This window comes from Odocoileus virginianus, chromosome 18, assembly GCF_023699985.2.
Source record: "Odocoileus virginianus isolate 20LAN1187 ecotype Illinois chromosome 18, Ovbor_1.2, whole genome shotgun sequence".
Taxonomy (NCBI): Eukaryota; Metazoa; Chordata; class Mammalia; order Artiodactyla; family Cervidae; genus Odocoileus; species Odocoileus virginianus.
The window spans coordinates 57,498,033-57,517,186 of NC_069691.1; the positions used below are offsets into that span (position 1 = coordinate 57,498,033).

Sequence of the window (19,154 nt, forward strand, 5' to 3'; positions counted from 1 at the left end):
TGGAGCCCATTATACAGAGCGAAGTAAGCCAGAAAGATAAAGACCATTACAGTATACTAACACATATATATGGACTTTAGAAAGATGGTAACGATAACCCTATATGCAAAACAGAAAAAGAGACTCAGATGTATAGAATAGACTTGTGGACTCTGGGAGAAGGCGAGGGTGGGATGTTTCAGTAGAACAGCATTGAAACATGTATATTATCTAGGGTGAAACAGATCACCAGCCCAGGTTGGGTGCATGAGACAAGTGGTCGGGCCTGGTGCACTGGGACGACCCAGAGGGATGGGGTGGAGAGGGAGGTGGGAGAGGGGACTGGGATGGGGAGTACATGTAAATCCATGGCTAATTCATTTCAATGTATAACAAAAACTACTGTAATGATGTAAAGTAATTAGCCTCCAACTAATAAAAATAAATGGAAAAAAAAAAAGAAAAAAAATAAAAAGAAAAAAAAATAAATAAAAAGAAGAATAAAAAAAAGGGAATATTTAAAATAAGTTGGAAATTATTTAATTTGTACTTACTTACATTTTGGACAAATTTCTGATGTCACTTTAAAGTTTTGCAAGGAGTTATATTGATTTTCAAATCCCTTGAGGGAGTATACAAACAGGAAGTTGAACAGTGTTACTTTCAGAGCTAGAATTGGTTTTCTAGCTATCGAGTCCTCCATGGAGAATCCTCTGCCTCGACTAGTTTCCCTGGAAAGAAAACGGTACCCGTTAAAGGAACACACTGTCCTCTGGATGCTGCCAGTATTCTGGGGTGGACTTTCAGATATCCGGGTCCCAGGTGAGCCTGGATACTTCGTGGTGTTTGTGCCTGTCAGACAAACATCTATGGGACAGTCCAAAACCTCATAGGGGAAGTTGTACTGCTTTTAAAGAAATCTCCTTCAGCCCCCTATACCACCATAGGATATAACTTCCGTATTTACTAGATAAAATAAAACGATTCATTTTTACGTTCTTATAAAAGTTTGAAAAATCCAAAACAGATAAGACTAGAAAACATTCAAATAGGAAAAACAGCAGCATGCATTTAAAATGTATGCATAGACATAAAACCAATGTACACTTTTAAAGTGATATGTAACCATGATGCTGTTCTGTTATTAAAATTTTGAAGTTTGAGTATTGAAGTTCACACTAAAGCAGTCTTTAAAGAAGGTTAATTCAGATCATAACTCCTTACTTTAGTAATGTATATATCTAGTTCTTCTTTCTCAGAGAAATGCAAAGTATTTATACTTTATTCCAGCAGCATCATATTTTGTGTCACCAAAAGCTTTTACTTAAAGGATATACTTTAAGTTTTCTTTAATTTTTTTCCCCTAATTTTTATGCTTTTGTTTCAAGAAATAAAAAAAAAAAGAAGATAGGCAAAATTTCCCCTTACATTTAAAATGATTGAACTTAAATAATTTAAAAAATATAAAAATTCCTAAAAGCTATCTTAATCAAACTAATAATTCTCTGATCAAGCCTTCATAAGAGCATTTCAACACAATTGTATGATAGAGGCAGCTTTTGGCTTTAGCTTCAGAGCATTATGAAATATAGATTTCATTCTGTTCTATTAACTCTTGATTGTATTAAAAAATGACTGACTTTTTCCCCCAAGGGGACTTATCTTCATTTTGGAAGAAACAAAACAAAAAATAATGAGATCTAACACTCCATGAACACATTTACACAGAGCCCTTCTACAGAACTTAAGAGTCTGGAAATAAATCCAATATCAATTCCAATATACTCCATTGAAATGTCCTTTTTCCTCAACAATCACAATTTTGCCTTATGCTGCTCATATTCCACTCCAGAATGTTGCAAAGAAGCCATGGAAACTATTATCATTAGAAGAAAAATATTAGGGAAAAAATACTTGCATTTAAAAAAAATTGCTACTCTGCTAGACTTCTGGGAGATTTATTATAAACACCATATTGCTTGGAAAATCAGAAACTTGTAAATCTTCCAAGCAATTAGAAGAAGACATCATTCTTAAGTATTAATTGCTTTTTCAAATTGAAATAAGTTTTCAAATAATGTTTGTAAAGAAAATTGCCAGACAACTCCCAGTTGTTTCACTTACAGTACTCACTCTGATGAGTTTTTAAATAACCGAATTCAACATTTTTATTGGCATCACAAATATAAAATAAACCAAAACATGCTCTGACCTGGTTTGCAAAAAAATACCAAGATTCATTCAAAGAATGTAATAAGATGACTTGATTGAGAAGGTGTACAAGTAGAATGACATGTTTTAGAGTCAGTCTTAGGGTAGGTGCCGGATGGTATTCAGGTCATTTGCTTAAGAGGAAAATATGAGTTACTCCTTGCCTTTTTATTAAAAGTCATGCAGTGTTTCATGTTTTATTCAGTGTTTAGTGTATTTAGCTGTGATACTTACAGTAACCTTGTTCCAAGTTGATTAAGGTTTAATCACAGCTGACTAAGAAAGTGGGCATGAAAGACGGAGAGGATAAGTCATAATTATTACTCCCTTGTGTGTATCTTTATAATATTCAAGGATTTAGAGGCTCAAATACATCTTTTACAGCTAATTTTACCTTACTTTTCCTATGGAAGGTAAAATAATTTAGGACATATAGGGAAACTGAAAGTGCAGAAAATAGTTACATAATAGCTTATCAGGTGTTATCTAGTACTCTGTTAAGTTTTTCCTACTGGTTAAGAAAGCAGTGTTCCCCAAATACATCGGGGAGTGCTAATACTTCACACATACTTCTCAGGACCTAAGTCTACCCAGAGCTAGATAAGTTTTAGTCTGATGTAAAAGCCCCCGCCCCAAGAGAATGGGGAAGAAAGGCAAGAAAGCTATGCCTGACCTGTCCCTCTCTCCGCGTCCAACCAGAGCAAAAGCCCCTAGTTCGCTTTGCAGCCCTCTGCAGTTTTCTCCCTTTCTGCGAGTTTAGGCAAGTCTGGTCTTTAGCCCCTGGTTTGGCGGGCTGTGGGACCGGAGAATTTACAAATTAAGCTTTTATTCTTTGCAATGGGATACTATCTTTGAATGTGAATAGGAATTAGCTGTATCATTTGAATATGTTTAAGATGTAAACTGAGTATCTGCTTAAAATTAGATTTAAATATCATTAACAACTTACAATCTTTAGCCTACTTCGTGTGAGGAAAAGAAAAAAGTACTTCCTCTTTACACTGTGAAGTATCATGTTAGATTGCCAACACTTTTAAGTAAAATTCCCAAATATGTGGTGTTTTGTTTTGTTCTGTTTCAAATATAATAAAATCATGCTTTTAAGACAATCATTGCTTAGCTTCACTCTATAGGAGTAATGGAAGCGTGACCTTTAGATACATTCTGGGGATTTGATAAAATGTATGGGAACGTTTAGATGTGAAGCTCCCAGCGGAAAAACTTACAGCTCCGACAGTTTTCTGCTGGGTCATTTGATTGCTCCAAACTCCTAATAGAGGATTCATAAATAATGGACAAAGGGGGGAAAAAAGTGCCATCTTTCATAAAACAATAGCAACTCACTGTAAGATTTTTATTGGTTCAGGGACACAAGCAATACAACTTAGAAAACCAAGACTCAACTAGTAATAAAGAGAAAATCCAACTCCTTTGAAAACCTAACTCAGAGGCTGACAAAAAGTTTATTTTTTATTTACAAATATAAAGCCTACCTTCCCCCCCTTTTTTTTAATCACATTTGTGTAGAGTAGTTTAGTTGTCACATTAGTTTCTCGTGTTAGAAATGACGATGGGAATCATGATATCTAGGAAATGTTCATGTAAGAATTTTCCCCAAAAGTGGTTGCCTCCCAAGTTCAGTTAGCTTTATGTTCAACATTATGTTTAGAAGCACATTTCAGTGTAGAAGGAAAACCATTCATTTGCCTATAATGTTGCTCTTGGTTACCTCTCGTTGGAAATGAGTATTATACCTGGTTCCTTCTTTCTGGGTTTCATTCCATTTTCCCAGCCAGTAATCATGTGGGAAATATTTGGACAAGTCTATTGCTTTCAGTCAAAACATAAAGCACTTTGAAAAGCGGAGTAAAATAAGACAATCATTTCTAAAATCTTTATTATTTTGCAGTTTAAAAATAATGAGTCAGAGTTGAAACCTCATGATGACCAAGTTTTTACTCTGATAATTTTAATAATTGATGTGCTGATTGTTGCATTGTGTTATTTATATTTTATTTTTAGAGATCTTTTCTGCGAAGTATGGGGAGAATGAATATGTAGCATTTGTGTTGCTGTTTTGGTTCTAAATCTGAAGTCGTATCTTCTTGTAACTTTGGATTTCAACATTCATTCCTTTTGTAATTTTGGAAGATAACACTATGTTAGAAGGAAAATTGTGCCAGAAATTAAAGCACGTTGTATATTTCTATTACTCCTATATCTTACAGCTTTCATGTCCCTTCTGCATGTAAAATGAGAGCATGCTGAAGACCAAAGAGACATCAGAAAGCCTCTGCCAGCACTCCTTCCCTTTACTCATGAGCAGACTGAAGCTCAAGGAGCCAGCTTGGTATTGTATAAGGGCTTGAATTTTGGAATCAGGCTTGAACTCTGTCTTAGTAAACGTGTAAACTTGGATAAGTTACTTAAGCTTTCTGGGCCTTGGTATTCTCTTTTGTGGAATGGGGATGATAACACTTAGCTGCTAGGCATGCCTTGAAGAATTTAATTAAAATTATGTATTTGAATGTTTTATAAACAGTACACACTTAGTACTTCTTAGTCCTTTTCTGTTTCTCAGGTAGTAAAGTGAATTAGTGACAGGAACCTCCTCTAGATCTTGAGCACATCAGACTTCTATGTTATGCTATTTCTACCACTACTGCTGGTGAGTCCCCCAAAATCTCTAGCTTCTGGAAATGAAATCCCTCTATCTCTTGCCTGTTTTTACCATATAAGTTTTCTCTCGGTCTCCTTTAAATTGCCCAGGAAAAGCAGCAGATCAATTGTTCTTATGGTAGACGCTGAATTCTATGCACGGTCACTCTATCTTATGATGCTTCCTTATTCTCCAAGAACTAGTTTCAAACTTATTTCTTCAGAATCAGCAAACCTTCTCTAAGGCTTTTTTTTTTTTTTTTTTAAGGTTCAATGCACGGAGTAATAATTTTCAGAGAAACAGAAAAGCAGAAGAGAAATGGCAGACCAGAAAGTCCACACATAAGAAAAAGGTTTCAACAAGTAATCAAAGTCAGTAACTCAAAGGAAAGTCCAGACATCCTAATATACCACGGTAGACTGTGAAGTGTATGACAAGAAATGCATTACTAACAAAGTGCCAATGTTTACAAAGACCTTATTTCTAATTTCTTATAAATTACAGAAGATTTAGAATTATCTAACAACATCACTGCTACTTACTTCCATTCTACTAAATTTTCTTTGAAAAAGAGATAGGCTGGCTAGAAAATAAAGCTGTCAGGCTTGGTATCTGGCATGGTAAATAGCTTGCCTTAATTATGCTGAAGCCTATGAGAAATCTAACTGATATACTAAACAGAGTCGTAAATAAATGATATGTAAATACATGGCTCTGGATGATGGAGTTTGATTATTTGGTGGTAAGGCAGTACTGGTGGAAAGACAGGTGGGCCAGCACACATGTCTTATTTGCTAAGAGGAAATATATTGTCATGGCATCTGACTCATATTCTCATTCTTCCTTGTACTGTACCGCAAACACAGGTGTGTTAACATTGAGATAAGGCTTGGTGAGACAAAACACGTCCTTTTCACTTTATCTTCCTAACCAAAAAGAGCAGATAGAAGCCTGACTGATGGCATTGTTGTTGTTTAGTTGCTAAGTTGTGCCCTACTCTTTGCGACCCCATGAAGTGCAGCACACCAGGCTTCCCTGTCCTTCACTATCTCCCCGAGTCTGCTCCAACTCATGTCCATTGAGTCAATAATGCTATCTAGCCATCTCATCCTCTGCTGTCCCCTTCTCCTCTTGCCCTCAGTCTTTTGCAGCATCAGGAATTCTAGGCATTTGGACCAAAACCAAACACAGGTGAGCTGGATCAGGGAAATTCTTTGACAGAAATTCCACACTGATTACAGGAGATGTTAATCTGAATTTCATTAAATATTTCTTATTCAGTTGGGTGGATATTATCCAAAGATGACCTTTACTTGGGGCCTCCACTGTTCTTGATATTCTACAACAGAAGAAAATACTAAGTAGCAAACTTTAAGTCTAATTATCTACTAGGATAAATAAGGGAATCCTACTTATTTAATATAAGTATAAACACTTATAAATACTTCCCCTCTTAAAAGTAATACACAAGTAAAAGTAATATACAATAAGAAGAAAAAATTAAAATAGAAAATAAGCAGTAAGGAAAAGAAGAATACAAATATCATAACCATAAAAGTTAACATTTTGGCCATGTGTTAGTCGCTTAGTCATGTCCAGCGTTTTGCAATCCCATGGACTGTAGCCTGCCAAACTTCTCTATCCATGGAATTTTCCAGGCAAGAATACTGGAGTGGGTTGCCATTTCCTTCTCCAGGGGATCTTCCTGACACAGGGATGGAACCTGGGTCTCCCGCATTGCAGGCAGACTCTTTACCATCTAAGTCACCAGGGAAGTCCAACATTATGGCCATAATTAACTTTAAAATTGGACTCTGATGTCCCTGGTAATGAAAACAAAAAGGAGTCATTTAAAAGTTGCAAACTTGCACCATATACTGAAATTCATTTGCAAGGTATCAAATAAGCTAAAATTGCAAAACTCATAGAAAGAGAAAATATAGAAGAATATGTTTGTGACAAAAATTTCTTACAAGGGACACAAAAATACTAGCTATAAAAAAATAGAGTTTATCAAAATTATAAATTGCTCATCAAAAGACACCTTTAAGAAACTGAAAAGGCACATAGTTGCAGAAATGTTTATGTTATATATATCTGATTATTTATAATCATAATACCTAATGAACTCAATAATAAAAAGCCAAACAGTCCAAAATACTTAAAGTAGGCAGAAAACTTAAAGAGAAAGAAAGGTATGTGAGTAGTCATAAAATATAACAAAAAATGCTCAACATCATTATTGTTATTTTGTCTCTGAGTTGTGTCTGACTCTTGGGCTGCAGCATGCCAGGCCTTCCTGTCCCTCACCATCTCCTGGAGTTTGCCCAAGTTCATGTCCATTGAATCAGTGATGCCATCCAACCATCTCATCCTCTGTCACTTTCTTCTTCTGCCTTCAATTTTTCTCAGCATCAGAGTCTTTTCCAATGAGTTGGCTGTTTGCATCTCATTGTTTATATCGAGCTGTATAAAAAGGCAACATCCTTAGTCATCAGGAAAATGTAAACTAAATCACAATGGGATACTGTAATAGGGAAGGAACTTTCTATTATATTACAAATTAATCACTAAAAGGGTATTACCTATAAGCTTATAATAATAATGGCCCATCTCTGGGAACCCTGCCTGCCTCCCAAGTGCTAAGCTAAACTACTTTTGTTTAGCTCACTAGAAACATCCTGACCAGGTCCATCTGTGAATGGCTGCAGAGAGAAAGAAATTAACATATGCCCTCCCCTTTATGAGGGGAGAGTCCTGGCCAGAACCAGGACTTTACACCCTCCCCTTTTAGTCAAAAGCAGGCTGAATTCTAACTTAGGGAAGATAGTTCTTTGGGACACTAGTCCACCATCTTGGTCTGCTGGCTTTCTGAGAGTTTCTTGCTCCAATAACCTATCTCTCAATTTCTTGCCCTGTTATGTGGCAAGCAGTATGAGCTCCATTTCAGTAACAGTACCACTACATACTCAGCAGAATGGCTGATATTTTAAAACTTGACAGCATGAAATACTAGAAAGGATTAGAAGTTCTCTTTGTGTGTATAATGATATAATCACTTTGGAAAACATTAAATATATACCTACTCCCTGATCTATGGAAAGACAGACAAGAATGTTCCTGCCAGTTTCACTCAAATGGCCTAAAACTAGAATCAACCAGAACATTCATCAATAGAAGAATTGATAAACAAATTTTAGTATGTTAATACACTGGAACACTATTAAATAACAAAAAGGAGCACCTGTTGAACGTGCAATAGCATGATGAATCTCAAAAATATGCTGACCTAAGCAAAATACACAAGACACAAAAGAGTATATATTGTATTTTTCCATTTATATGAAGTTCTAGAACAAGAAAACTACTTTTTGTTAACTAAATCAAAGTAGTGCTTTCTTGGAAGGGAGGAGTAGGAGGAGATTTACTAGGAAGGGGCATGAGGGAACTTTCTGGGGAGATGGAAATGTTCTATATCTTACAAGCTTATTCATCACAGTGGGTGTGTGCATACATGAAAATTCATCAAACTGTAGACTTGAGATTCATGCATTTCATGCTATGTATTTTGAAAAGGGGCAGTATTTCCTTACTCAGTTGTTGATATAAAGGATGGCCTCAGCTATGTTTTAAAGCAAATTATGGAGAAGTTGTTATGTTGAAGATACCACAGAGTTCTTATGTATCTTCTCTAAGACACTTTTTGTTTTCTAGTTTTTAGACACTTAATCGTTTCTCCTCCCTTGACCAGCTGAAGCTTTAGTAGCTATAAGCAAACAGCATCTGCATTACCTGAGAATTGTGAGACATGTCAGGCCTCACTAAACCAGAATACCTGTGCAGGGCGGTGGGGAGGGGTCCAGGGGTCTTATTTTAACAAGCCCTTCAAGCAATTGTGCTGCATGTTAACATATGAGGAGCTCTGCTGTGTTATAATCTGAGGTGGTGAATGCAGAAAAGATCTTTGGGCAGCAATGGACCACCAGGAAAGTGCTTCAACCTCCAGTGCTGAGTGAACACGAAAGCTCTTGATTGGGAAGAACCATTCTGGAGCCAGCTGGCAGGCCCTGAACAAGCACGAATGTTCTGGGCACAGGGACACCACTGTACGGCTGCCAGAGCCTCCCTCTCAGAGAAGCACCAGCACCAGCCAAGAAACAAATGCCACTTCTTCCCCTTCCTTTTTCTTCTCTTTCCTGACCCACTGGCACAGCTGACCTGCCCACCAGATTTCATTACAGGCTGCGAGAGAAGGTCTAGTGTTTGGCTTTTGTTCCCTAAGGGAAAAATGACTTACTTTAGCCAGTGGGAGACACGCTTCCAGAAGGGCAGAGTGACTGCATGGCAGGGAAGCCCCTGGGACCAACAGTCTCTGTGAGATCTTCCAACTAATCACTAGGATTAGCTGAAAACAGAATGAGAAATAACCAAGAAATGTAGGTCATAGATCACCTTCCTGGGATTTATGGCACAGCCCGGAAGGTTTAGAAGGGAACCTAGAAACCTGCCCAGATTCAGCACCAACACACACATGAAGAGTTGTTGCTTACTTATTGCGTGGTGTTTAGCAACATGTGTTTAAACACCATGGTGTTTAGTAACTTAATATATATTGGGTTGACCAATATGTTCATGCGGGTTTTTCCATAAGTTGTTATGAAAATCTTGAAAGAACTATCTGGCCAACCCAATATATATTAGGCTCACAAATCTCAACCTCTATTTCCCAAACATAGGCCTAGTACTCTCTCTTTATTCTTTCCAGGATCCTCATTCTCTTTTAGATAGTCGAGGCAGATGTCAAAGAGAATCTTCTTCCCAAAGTATTAATATTGTGAATATACATGTGGGGGTATAAAATTGCATGCAAAATACCATCTTCTCCTAGGGTTAATAATGTAAATATTATCCATTTTTCCTTGCAATCAAACTATCAACTAGGATCTCAAATAGATTGGTGAATAAAGTTAAAGCACAAATTTGATCTCCATTAGATAAATTTTAAAAATAAAAGGCAAACAACTAAGGAAGGGAAACAGACCTGGCTTAGAATCCCAACTTAACCACTTTTAGCTAAGTAGCAGATACCTTAGATGAGTTTACTTGAGAATTTTGAGCCCCATTTTTTTTACTTAAAGAAAATCTCAATTGTGTTTGGAGAAAAATGTATGTAAAGTACTTGATAGCATACTGACTTCCGGTACATACTCAATACATTGTAATAATGATAATGTGTGTGTGTGAAAGTTACTCAGTTCTGTCCAACACTTCTCGAGCCCGTGGACTGTAGCCCTCTGTCCATGGGATTCTCCAGGCAAGAATACTGGAGTGGGTTACCACTTCCTTCTCCAGAGGATCTCCCTGACCCAGGGATCAAACCCAGATCTCCTGCATGGCAGGGAGATTCTTTACCATATGAATGATAATAATAATAATAAAAGACTAATAATTAATTATCTTCAATTTAGAGAAGGCTTCTGTCACAAAGAGAATTAAAACAAAACATGAAAGCTTGTCTTAGTATTAGTCTATCCTGACATTTTACCATATTATCCTCTATGTTTACAATATAACCTAACTAAATAAAGTTAATTTAATGGAAAATCAGTTAGAACCCAGAAATGCTGATCTTAAGAACTCCTTGATACTCAACTTGGTCTTTGTAATTGCTAAGAAAGGAAATGCTCGTTTCCCACAATCCTGTCCAGACTGGAAACCAACTGGGATGAGTGACATATTATGATAAGAAGAAATCTCTAGTTACAGCTCTTACAAAACTTCAATTTTCTTTCAACACAACAAGCATCACTTTTGACAGTTCTGCTCCGCAAGAGACAGAAGCCCTTACAAATTTACTATCGCTCAATCAGCCCCATTCTCTGCTTTAGAGGTCAGAGGCCCAAAGGTTATAAAGTTGCTGTGAGCCTTTTGATGATGTCCAGAGGGAGAACCCAGGCTTGCCTGCAGAGAAAAGTTAAGAGAGAATCTGTTGCTCTTAAGTATTCTGGATAATTTGTTCCCTATAGAAACACAACAGTACAGCTGGTATAGTGGGAAATGTCTTGGATTTGACATTAGAAATCATTGGTTCAGATCTTCTCACTAGTTTTTTGAGTCTGAATGAGGCACATAAAGATTCCGAGTTTTCATTTCCTCATTCTGTAAAGTAGGTCATAGCAAGATCCAGTACCATATTTATATCCTACATTTTAAAACCTTCTTACAGTGTGTCCTCCCCTAGTCCTAAGAGTTAACGGGATCAAGAAAGCTAGGCCCAACCAGACCCTATGCATCCCTCTGCTAGACACAGTCTTGACACACAGGTCTTCAGAGTTCTCTGTCCCAGGTGGACCCAAGCCCTACTCTAAGGCTGCATGAGCATACTTCCTGGTCCTCTTGAAGGGACACTGTGATGTCACTGGACACATCCCAGGCCTGAGAAGTGGCCAAATGAGGTCTATTTGCATGAGGTATAGACAGACCTTTAACATTACAGGTTGGAGTGTCCCCATACAAGTTTCAAGGGCCCTTGAAACTTAGTGTAGGAGTGAGCAGAGGATGAGGGAAGAGAAGGGGGAAGACCATGAGCTGCAAGTTTTCATTTGTCCCAGAACTTCACATATACTATGGGCAGGTTTGCTTCTCTTATCTTAAAGGTTCATTACAAAATCAGCAATTTTTGGTTATATATAGTAACAGATTCCATTAATGAAGAGAAAAGGAATATCATGCCTTCAAAATGGTCATAGGCTAACAGGGGAGGTCTGTAATTTATAAGCGTATACTTTCAATAGAGTGTGTAAAGGGCTTTGCATCCCCATATTCTCATGCTCTTTAGCAGCTCAGATGACATTGCACCCCTGAATTTACTGCATCATCAGAACAAACATTAATTAAGATCACGTTGGGTAGCAAGGGAGTTCCGTGAGAAGATTCTGCATGTAAATTAATTTCATTTTGTGCACAAGACATAGGGCATGTTTGTGTTCCCCATTCAGCATGGGAGTGACAACAAAAGAGTCAAAGCTACCAACTCTGGTGTCATAAAGGCAAAGTTTGAACCTGTTTCTTCCATTCATTATTTTTGTGACTTAACACTAATAAATTATCCATGTGGAATATATATCCAATGGAATATTACTTGGCCATAAAAAGGAATGAAATAATGTCATTTGCAGCAACGTGAGTGGCCCTAGAGATTATCATACTGAGTGAAATAAGTCAAACAGAGAAAGAGAAATATCATATATAACTTATATGTGGAATCTAAAAAATTGGTACAAATGAACTTATTTACAAAACAGAAATAGAGTCACAGATGTAGCAAACAAACTTATGGTTATGAGAGAGGAAATGGGGAAAGGGGTAAATTGGGATATTGGGACTGACATAGATACACTACCATGTATAAATAGATAACTAATAAGGACCTGCTATATAGCATAGGGAACTCTTCTCAATACTCTGTAATGATCTATATGGGAAAAGAATCTAAAAAAGAGTGACTGTAGGTATATGTATAATTGATGCACTTTTCTAAACAGCAGAAACTGATAAAACATTTTAAGTCAACTATACTCTAATAAAAATTTCTTTTAAAAGATAAAAACTTCTCTAAGCTCAGTTTCTTAACTTATAAAATGGGATTTCTAGCTGAAAATTTCTTAGCTGACTCTTCTAGACTGTGAATTCTGAGGAAATTGGCAATAAAACTATTTCTGGCTATGAATTGGCTTTATATATTCAGCTTCCATGGAGTTGATGAAACTCTGGAATAGCATTTAACCCTGTTATCAGTTGAACATCTATTCAAAATATGACTAGATGACATACTTATCAGCTTTTTCTGAAACATACATATGGTAATAAAAGACACCAAGACTAACAAAAAGCAGAAACTTCTTTTCAAGTGGCTGTTATTTCTCCCTTCTAGCTATCTATGGGAACATAGCCCTGAAAATATATTAGAAATGGGAAAATATTATTCAATATTCAGATTCATTTTATGCTTACCTTTTTCATAAAATAAAACAAAACACTCAAGTGGTATATTTCTGAAATGTTAGGAATCAGATAGTATCCTATTTTCCTTTATACCCAGCGTGGTTTATTATAAAATTCCTGGGTCTTTTATTTTTATCTTGAGAGAGATATACTTACCACTCTGTGACAACCCTTTCAGAGTTGGTGCTTACACGAAAGAAATCTGAAAATAACCTGAATTTGGCTCTTTCCATAGTAAGTTGTAACAGGTATTTTCCCCCTTGTTTAGATGCTTGTAGATTTCACACAGTTTAAACTTTTATCATATTCTGTGCTGGCACTTTTTTTGGTATTAATTTTCATTTGATTAGTCTGTGATGCAAATAAATATGAAAGGAACCTGAATCAAAGCTAGAGGTGTGTAGGTGTAAGTGTGTAAGTAGAGGAGCAAGGGGGAGAGGGGCTGAAGGGCAAGAGATGGTATATGTTCAGTGTCTCCCACTTCATGTGGAGGCTTGTAGAAAGTGATGGCTACATTCCAAGCTTAGGCAAGGACCTAACAGAAGCAGGTTCTTAGGCAAGGACCTAACAGAAGCAGAAGAGATTAAGAAGAGGTGGCAAGAATACACAGAAGAACTATACAAAAAACGGTCTTAATGACCTGATAACCACAATGGTGTGGTGCCTAGAGCCACACATACTGGAGTGTGAAGTCAAGTAGGCCTTAGGAAGCATTGTTGTTGTTGTTGAGTCTCTAAGTCATGTCCTACTCTTCATGACCACATGGACTGCAGCACACCAGGCTTCCCTGTCCTTTACTATCTTCCGGACTTAGCATCACCAACTCAATGGACATGAATCTGAGCTATCTAACCATCTCATCCTCTGCCACCCTCTTCTCCTTTTGCCTTCAATCTTTCCCAGCATCAGGGTCTTTTCCTGTAGGAAGCATTTTTATTATGAATGAAGCTAGTGGAGGTGATAGAATTCCAGCTGGACTATTTAAAATGCTAAAAGGTGATGCTGTTAAAGTGCTGCACTCAATATGTCAACAAATTTGGAAAGCTCATCAGTGGCCACAGGACTGGAAAAGATCAACTTTCATCCCAATTCCAAAGAAAGGCAATGCCAAAGAATTTTCAAATTGCCATACAATTGGGCTTATTTCACATGCTAACAAGGTAGTATTCAAAATCCTTCAAGCTAGGCTTTAGCAGTACATGACCAAGAACTTCCAGATGTTCAAACTGAATTTAGAAAAGACAGAGGAACCAGAGATCAAATTGCCAACATCTGTTGGGCCATAGAGAAAGCAAAGGAATTCCAGAAAAACATCTGCTTTGTTGACTGCACGAAAGCCTTTGACTTTCTGGATCACAACAAACTGTGCAAAATTCTTAAAGAGATGGGAATGCCAGACCACCTTACCTGCCTCCTGAGAAACATGTATGCAGATCAAGAAGCAACAGTTAGAACCAGACACAGAACAATGGCCTTTTTCAAAATTGGGAAAGGAGTACATCAAGGCTATATATTGTCACCCTGCTTATTTAACTTAAATGCAGAGTACATCATGCAAAATGCCAGGTTGTATGAATCCCAAGCTGGAATCAAGATTGCCAGGAAAAAAATAACCTCAGATACGCAGATGATACCACCCTAATAGCAGAAAGCAAAGAGTAACTAAAGAGCTTCTTGATGAAGGTGAAAGATAAGAGTGAAAAAACTGGTTTAAAACTGAACATTCAAAAAACTAAGATCATGGCAACCAGTCCATCACATCATGGCAAACAGATGGGGAAAAAAAGTAGAGTCAGTGACAGATTTTATTTTCTTAGGATTCAAAATCACTGCAGACAGTGATTATAGACATGAAATTAAGATGCTTGCTCCTTGGAAGAAAAGTTATGACAAATATAGACAGCATTTTAAAAAGCAGAGACTTCACTTTGCCGACAAAGGTCTATATAGTCAAAGCTGTGGTTTTTCCAGTAGTCATGCACAAATGTGAAAGTTGGACCATAAAGAAAGCTGAGCACTGAATTGATGTTTTCAAATTGTGGTGCTGGAGAAGACTCTGGAGAGTCCCTTGGACTGCAAGAAACCAAACCAGTCAATCCTAAAGGAAATCAGTCCTGAATATTCATTGGAAGGACTGATGCTGAAGCTGAAGCTCCAATACTTTGGCCACCTCATGTGAAGAACTGACTCATTGGAAAAGACCCTGATGCTGGGAAAGATCGAGGGCAAGAGGAGAAGGGGGTGACAGAGGATGAGATAGCTGGATGGCATTGTTGGCTCAGTGGACATGGTGTGAGCAAACTCTGGGAGATGGTGAAGGACAGGGAGACCTGGTGTGCTGCAGGCCATGGGGTCGCAAAGAATCGGACGTGACTTAGCGATTAAACAACAATGTTCCAAGATGTGACACATTCTGGGAAGAGAGGGAGAGTACTTGTGGCCGGCAAGAAAATGACTGGGAACTGGGACCCACAGGAGAATTCCTCTGTAGACTGGAGTCAGCAGGATGGAGCCTCAGTGGGGCAGTGAATGTGAGTCTTAGACTAGCGTTGTTGACATGTAAGGGATCAAGAGGTCTCAGCAGGGGCTTCTAGGCCTTAGTAATAGTTGGTATCTGAAAAGTACCTGAATCATAGTCTCTGGGAGGGTTCTGGGTGGATATAAAAAAATAGGTGGAAGGCAGGGTAGATTTGTGTAAACACCAGCAATTGGTACAGAAGTATAAGTTCTCTGAAACTAAAGCCCTAAAAATTTGGGGTTTAAGATCTCAGAATAATATCAAATCCTATTGACTCTTAAGGAGGTGGCTCAGACCTAAGTAGTGCAGTGTCAGCAAATGTTCGGCTTGTACAACTAGCTTGGGATGGGCAGAAGTTGACGAAAATCTTAGTGGGGAGAGTGAACAAAGTGTGGACAATTTTTAAGTGCTGCTTATATACCCAGTGCTATGATAACTTCTCTATTTGCCTTATTGTTTAATCCTCATAATCCCTTTATGAAGTGGGCTTTCCTGGTGACTTAGATGGTAAAGAATCTGCCTGCAATGTGGGAGACCTGGGTTCAATCACTGGGTCAGGAAGATCCCTGGAGAAGGGAATGGCTACCGACTCCAGTATTCTTGCCTGGAGAATTTCATGGACAGAGGAGCCTGGCAAACTGTACAGTCCATGGGGTTGCAAACAGTCAGGCACGACTGAGAGATTAACCCACACTTTATGATGTGGGAATCATAATTTCATTTTAGAGTTAAAAATGTTTTTTGAGGTTTAAATACTTATAAAATGTCATATCCTGTATGTACTTATATTTGACATTTATTGTTATTGCCTAGGACATTTTTGGTTTTTAACAGTTTCATAACTATTTCAGGGAAATTTCTTTAGAAGAGACTGAAAGTTCTCATTTTGCCATTTTCACAGATGTCTCCTGTATACGTGGGTTTTTTTGTTTTGTTTTGTTTTTTGTTTTTTGCAGGACATGCGGTAAAATGAGTCTGACCATCTAGAATGGTGGTGCTTGAACTTCAGTGTACATGAGAAACAGCTGGGGAGCCTGTTAAATTTGCAGACTCCAGAGAGTTTCCCTGAGTCCAGTAGGTCTGGAGCAGGGCCCAGGGAGCTACATTTTGAACAAGCATCAGATGTGTATTCAGCTATAAGTTGTCCGTGGACTATACACTGAGGTAGATCCTAAATGAGCAGCATAGATCTAGACCAGTGGTCATCTCTATGTTTGGTCCAGGGCCCCGGTTCCCCCAGCATCATTTGATTATAAAGTCAAAGGAGAAGTCACGGAATTGCCCTCATTGCCCTTCACTGCTGCGGGAAGGGGAGGGCTGACAGGAGAGTAGTCAAGCTGCTGAGATGTAGGTCAAGGAAGAGCCGCGGGATGGTGGACACAGTGCTGCTTTGACTGGCAAATACTGGATTACAAGGTCAAAGTCAGAGTGGTCTGGAACATATCCAAGCAGAATAGACAAACCCAGAGGCCAATTTTAACAGGCTCTATCTACTAACAATTTTAGTATTTTTTTATTTTTTAAATAGTGAAAATAATTCAGAGGCAAAGGCTAAATGTATTTTAATAGATAATTTAAATGTAAAATAATCAGTAGTATTGGGGTCATGCCAGAAAGAAACACAGATATACTGTTAAATATTTATTCTAACAGTGTTTTAATTGATAATAGATATGGATGGTTCAAGTTAGTGCAGTTTTTAGTAGCAATTTTTTTGTTTCTAGATAAAAACCCCAAATTTTTAGGTAGGATACTTTTTAAAATTGTGATAAAAGTCACATAAAATATACTATTTTAACCATTTTAGCTGGACAGTTCAGTGGCACTGGGGACATTCACATTGTTGTGCAAATCTCACCGTCATCCATTTCCCAAATTTTTCTAAACTGAAACGCTGTCCCCATTAAACATTAACTCCCCATCCTCTCTCCCTCACCTTCCCACACCTGGCCTCTAGCATCTACCAGTGTACTTTCTGACTCGATGAATTTGACTATTCTAGGTACCTCATATGAGTGGAATAAAACAGAATTTTACCTAATGTATATTGGAATGCATTTTTAAGGTTAACAATATATTAAGTAGGACACTTTTTACTTATGCAGGCGTACATATTTCACTTAATGTAAGAGATTGAGTCCTAAAAACTTGCTAGCAAATGGACTTCTAGAAATGTGAAAACATTGAAAACTTGGCATTTATAGGAATTTGATAATCCTTTTGTGAGAGTGAAAAAAATAACCACCCACTAATTGGCAAACCTAGAGTTAGTTATATCTCTATACTTTAATATGAATTTCAGCAGCATTTGAAATAGTGCAAAGTGAATAAGGACAAATAAAAAATGTCTTTGGAATAAATCATTTGATAGCAATGAAAAAGATCACATGGAAAATTTTGTCTGAATAAGTAAACCTAAAAATAAGCAAGGGTTTCCCTGGTGGCTCAGACAGTAAAGAATCTGCCTGCAATACAGGAGACCTGGATTTAATCTCTGGGTCAGGAAGATCCCCTGGAGAAGGGAATGACTGCCCACTCCAGTATTCTTGCCTGGAGAATCCCATGGACAGAAGAGCCTGGTGGGCTACAGTCCATAGGGTTGCAAAGAGTCAGACACAATTGAGTGACCAACACTTTCACTTTCAAAAATAAGCAATCAACTTTACAATAAATCACTATTTACAGTAAGAGGATAACTAATGTAAATTATGACAGCAAAGTATAAAGACCAGTAGAATAATTAATTTATGACATATTTCTCATGACAGAGAACATATTGTTATTTAAAGACCATGACAATTCCACTAAAAAGAATAAGCTGAGAGTGCCAGGTGTCATATTAATGAAAAGGACTGTAACTATCAAAGAAGGTGGGTTCAGTACATCTGGCTTCTCTCTCATGGAAACTGGCAAAACATCACTGGTCCTAATCCTACAGATGTAGATGTTTAAAACAGGTTGAGGCAGCAACATTTTATAGGCCAGCATGAAAAGAAAAACAATCACAGGAATGATATAATTATGGGGTAATAAAAACATAAACACCATTATTGCATTAATTTTATATTTGGGCTTTTCTCCCATGGTTGGCTTACCAGCTTATAAGTACAAGGTTTTGATTACAAAAATCACTCAGATATTTGGTCATTTATCCATCCTAACACACACACACACACACACACACACACACACACACACTGGATTTGATCAGTTTGGTAGTTTGATGTAATTGGTTATTTAAAAGAACAGAGGATTTAGGTTTTTACCAAATTAAAGAGAAAGAAAGAGAAGTAGCTGCCACTTTTGACTTCTTAGATGTTTGCAAATTAATCTGTTTCTTGTTATTGACCTTTTGAGGTCATCAATATGCTTTCTTCAACTTAGGCTTATTGGGAGACAACTGGTTATCTTGGCAAGTTGCTTAACACCCCCAAGATTCAGCTTCTTCACTTGTAAAATGAAGATAATAATGGCTGCTTCCACAGCTTGTTTTAAAGAGATGAGGCAGTACAGAGGTGCTTAATAGTACAAAGCTCAATAAATGATGGTTATCATTTTAATGCTGGAAGAGAAAGCCAAAGTCAGAAAGAGGCGCCTCATTTTGATCCTCTTATGCACCTTCTAGTTAATATGGTTGAGAGCCAGCTCTTCATAGGAAAGTTGGCTCAAAAATTCATGACATCAGCAGCAGTAACAAAATGAGCTCAATTGTTGGATACTGATTGGAAATATGACTACTGTTGGGAAGGCGTTAAGTAGCGTGTTTGTGGGGAGGAGGGTGTT

General features: G+C 37.6%; 1 long non-coding RNA gene across 1 annotated transcript; it reads left to right on the plus strand.

Annotated features, from left to right (window-relative positions):
* Positions 1-659: 659 nt before the first annotated feature.
* LOC139039449 (uncharacterized) lies at positions 660-5,558 on the plus strand. The gene is made up of 3 exons (XR_011492712.1): positions 660-801; positions 4,419-4,540; positions 5,117-5,558. It is a non-coding gene; the product is annotated as an uncharacterized lncRNA (long non-coding RNA).
* Positions 5,559-19,154: the final 13,596 nt, after the last annotated feature.